This window comes from Pinus tabuliformis, chromosome 5_2, assembly GCF_031772625.1.
Source record: "Pinus tabuliformis cultivar Carrire ecotype Pingquan chromosome 5_2, CPIR1, whole genome shotgun sequence".
In the NCBI taxonomy this organism is placed as follows: domain Eukaryota; kingdom Viridiplantae; phylum Streptophyta; class Pinopsida; order Pinales; family Pinaceae; genus Pinus; species Pinus tabuliformis.
The window spans coordinates 118,016,288-118,020,498 of NC_142306.1; positions in this window are offsets into that span (position 1 = coordinate 118,016,288).

The window sequence follows — 4,211 nt, forward strand, 5'->3', positions numbered from 1 at the left end:
TATAATGAGGAGACAACAGGAATTATAGGAGCAGAAAGCAGGCATACTACACCCTCTGGAGGTACACAAGAACCTTCCACCTGTTGATGCCTCGAAAATTGTTGTATCAACATTGGGGGATAACCACCCGGTCCGGACCTTAATACAACTCCTTTTCCATTTGGAATAGTGGCTCCGACTGGGGATAATGGGACCAGTTTCCCATTAATGAATAAACGGAATGGATGAATGATTGATTGTCTATTCTAATGATAGGAAAATAACTTAATCTATCGGCAAAATAAAAGAACTACTACTAATCCTGGGAACTATTGTACTTTGAAGTGTAGCGCTTCATGATCTATGTTTATAAACAGGCATATAGATGACTCCATCTAATAAACATGGACATTTATTCATTCAAAGATTACTTTGCTTAAATAGTTAAACAAAGTGATTAACACAATATTACTACACTTATCATTTATATCATCAATACATATATGATCAAAAGAAAAACATTACCATAAACATCCAATAGTGGAGGAAATAAAGAAATGTTGTTAAAACACATACATATATTCGATAATAGCAAAGGCGATCAAACGAAAATTCATATAAAAGGAATGAATTCAGACATAGATAATAGTACCATATGAGCTGCTAGTCACTCCCGATATCAATCACTATTTGAGATTCTTCTTTCAACGCAGAAATACTTTCAAACAAAGACAGTAGTGCACAATTGCATAAAAGCTTCCTTGCCAAAATTAGAATAATTGGTCCTGTTTTATAAAAGAATATGCCTAAAGTACAATAGTGCAACTTCAGGCTTTTAAGTCAAGTACAAAACTTTACGACCCTTTCCAAAACAATGAAAGGGTCTATAAATACTTAATTAAGCTAACTATCTATGAAACTGAAATCCTACTTAATTGGTATCAAATGATCTTGAATATCTCCTTCTCAGCAACCTGGCAGTCGACGGCATGAATCAATAAGTAGGTTGTTTGCCTTTAAACTTGAGCTGACTTATCGCAAGCATTGGCTCCACTTCGGGTGGTCTGTTGAGGTGAGAGTTAAGCTGGGCGGCATAGGTGGCATCCTGAATATCGGGAATAATATACCCGATTGCATCTGTAAGGCATTTGAGGGCGGCTCTTTGACTGTGCGGTTTTACCAAGAAGAACCAATAGGCATCCCATGTTAAACTGTTAATTCCAACAATTAATCTCCCATTTTTCTCCAGATTCGGATAACATGACTGCTCCAATGTTTTCGCTGCTGTCAATTTACCTGGAGTGCATTGGGAAATCATGTTAGACAAGTAGAGAGTATTATTAACCAATTCAACCAAATTACTTGTGGTTGATTTGCATCTTGAAATTGCCCTCTCTGCTTTCATTAGCTGGGACTGCCATTCTGTAAATAATATTTCTTTATGCGATTCTAAAATCCTTCGTAAATTTGTCGCCTGTCCCTGATCGGTATCTTGCCACTCAAGAAATTCAGTTAATGTTTATTCATCTTGATCCAAATCTGTTCTAGCCTTTTCTGTTTGTTTACTTATTGATGTCATCAAATCGCATAATGGTTCCGCCTGTGTGATTTGTTGACATAAAAGCTTGATCTGTGTTATTAATGCCTTATTTATCTGTAATGCTTCTGATTTGAATTCGGCTATCTGTGGAAGATCCTTTGTCTTCTCAAGCTGTGCTGATAGTTGAGTAATCTGCTCATCTTTTAATTTCAGCATTTGTTCATTTGCTATTCTCAGTTGTGCCAATGCCTCAGACAACTCTTTCTGCTTCTGGACTGCGCTGTGATCAATCCTCTGTTTCTCTTCCTGCAATTGTTGAGTTAATTGATTATTGATTTGCTGCTGTGTCAACAATTGCCGTTCTGCCTGCTCTGCCTTCTGTTGTGCTTCTGTTAGTTGTGCTTGTAATAAAAAGATCTCCTGGTCTTTTGTTTTTAATAAAAGACTCACCTCTGATGCCTTATCTATTGTTGCTGCCGAATAGGCTCCAGCATATTGTGATAGTTTTGTTAGGTCATCAGAGGGGTCAAATTCCTCCTTCCAAACCACATTGCCCATGACCGTCTGTTCTGGGAAAAGGGAAGGTTGATCAGTCCTTTTCCTCTTCCTCTGTCGTTTTACCACAGCTTTGTGTCTTGGGCTATAGAAGACATCCAAGGGAGGAATTTCTTCTATCTGCAAGACAATTTGATCGGAGGGATCCTTTGGGATTATTTCTACTTCCTTCGAACTGGGTAGGCCGCTGGTTCCACTTGGAACCTGTTTTGAAGTGGTCTCCTGTGTATCTGCCGCTTTTGAAGTTTCGGTGTCCTTTGAGCATTCAAGACTACTGATAATTGAATCAAATTGCTGCCATTCCTGGAGCAATTTGGGATCAATTTGAGTATCTACATTTACCTCTATGTTGCTCTGTTCCTGCTCTTTAGTCTGGGTTTCCTCTTGCGCTTTCTCCTGTTCTTCTGTTGTAACCAGAGGCTCCTTAAGATGTTGATGTTCAGGCTCGCTTGATTTTGTTGCTGGGGTTGTTGCTAACAAATCTAGAGGCAGACTTTGCAACCTCTGTTCTCTAAGTCTGTTGAATTCAAATAACCCTTCATCTTTGTATTCCATTATGGCCAGCGATCTAACTTGATACATTGATTCAGCTGAGGAGAACAGGTCATCAAATTTATCTTCTACATGATCAAACTTTGTCAATTTGGCCTGGTCAAGTGCATTATAGGCGACTTTGTTGGGATCAAATCGTCTGTTAGGGAGAGTCGCTAGAGTTAATGACTTCATCTTCGTAGCTTCTTTTTCTGCATGTTTGAAATCATGCAAAGTGTAGACACCACATCTCAGAGGAAAAGAGGGCCAGACCTGCTTTTTATTTTTCTTCAGAGTTTGTGTAACCCCTTCGGCAATAATCTGATAGGCTATCTCCCTTGCCAGTAGTTTATCAGGTATGTACAAAGGAAGGACATGAGGTTCGTCTTGGCTGCCGAAAAATCTTATATAAGTAAATTTCTCCTCTCCGAACCATCTTCCTATTGATGTCAAATCAATGCCTGCTTGGTAAGAAATTTTGGGAGCAGGTTTATTAAAAATAGAGTAATGAATGGGTAACATGAAGCCGTTGCAGACTTGGTATAAATGGTGCTTATAAGAAGTCTTCCACAATTTCTGATGCTATATGTGAATTGGCGTGGGGTCTTGTGTATTCCACCTCCAGCCGAGTACAGGAAACTCAGAATTAAAACATAGGGCATCTAGAATATAAGCACTGTAGTAGAATGGGGGAATAAGCCTTTCGGAGACGGAAGTTTTAGTTCTAAAACTAAGAACTGTTGTCGCTAGATTATCTGACAATATGGTTGCCCAATCCATTATCTCACTAGTACACGCCGCTTCCATCAAGGGAACCATTTCTATAGTGAAATTAGCGGAATCGTGCAACCCCCACAATCTACACATCATTATCCCAGCATAACAATACGGAGAACATAGAGAATCAACAGAGTACTTACCGAAAGTTTCATGCTTGTGTTTCACCGGATTTTGCCTCCAATCCCGAATGGGTTCGGATTCAGTTTCGTTCTCATTTCGGAATTTCTCCAGAAATCCCTTGTTGTACTTCTTCTCTGGCTCATCAGCCTTGAATGAACCGAAGATTCTCCCATCTCTGGTGCAGAAGGTTCTGTTTGTGATTGGGATTTCCTCAATTGCCCACTTCACTACATCCGTATATGGGAGAATTTGTTCCCGAGCTGCTATCCGATGAAGGAAAGAGTCGGCTAAGTCCTTTAAAGTACCATCAGATTTTCGATTGGAACCCACTGTAGCTTGTACTGCCGTCACCTTTGGTTCTTCTACCTCGATCAAATTATAGGTACTTTGCCAAGTGGTCTTGCCAAGTCCTGAACATGTAGTATCAGATATCAATCCTTCCTTTTTAGTTGCTGGATCAGCGACGGCTTGTCCTGTGGTTGGTGCAGCGGAAGCAATTGCGGTTTTCTTAGATTTCTTCCCCATTCTGCTTGAATGTATTACTTCGGAAGAATTATGCACAGTAGTGGAAATAAGCGTAACACAGAGAATTGGTAGCAAAAACCAAATACGAGTGAGATATATTGATCAATGCATTATGAAGGATTAACTTAAAGTGGCCGCGGATACAATCTATGAGAAGATTTTTTAAATTAACTATTTCATT